Source organism: Physeter macrocephalus, chromosome 15 (assembly GCF_002837175.3).
Source record: "Physeter macrocephalus isolate SW-GA chromosome 15, ASM283717v5, whole genome shotgun sequence".
NCBI lineage: Eukaryota > Metazoa > Chordata > Mammalia > Artiodactyla > Physeteridae > Physeter > Physeter macrocephalus.
In genome coordinates this window covers 33964067-33964661 of record NC_041228.1, presented here as the reverse complement: position 1 = coordinate 33964661, position 595 = coordinate 33964067, and positions in this window count along the sequence as shown.

Here is a 595-nt window from a genome sequence, read left to right as displayed (position 1 = left end):
CAGCTTTACAACAAATGCTAAAGGAACTTCTCTAGGGAGGAAATACAAGAGAAGGAAAAGACCTACAATAACGAACCCAAAACAATTAAGAAAATGGTAATAGGAACATACATATCGATAAGCACCTTACATGTAAATAGATTAAATGCTTCAACCAAAAGACATAGACTGGCTGAATGGATACAAAAACAAGACTCATATATATGCTGTCTATAATAGACCCACTTCAGACCTAGGGACACATACAGACTAAAAGTGAGGGGATGGAAAAAGATATTCCATGGAAATGGAAATCAGAAGAAAGCTGGAGTAGCAATCTTCATATCAGACAAAATAGACTTTAAAACAAAGACTATTACAAGAGACAAAGAAGGACACTACATAATGATCAAGGGATCAATCCAAGAAGAAGATATAACAATTATAAATATTTATGCATCCAACATAGGAGCACATCAATACATAAGGCAAATGCTAACAGCTGTAAGAGGAGAAATTAACAGTAACACAACCATAGTATAGGGGACTTTTAACACCACACTTTCACCAATGGACAGATCATCCAAAATGAAAATAAATAAGGAAACACAAGCTT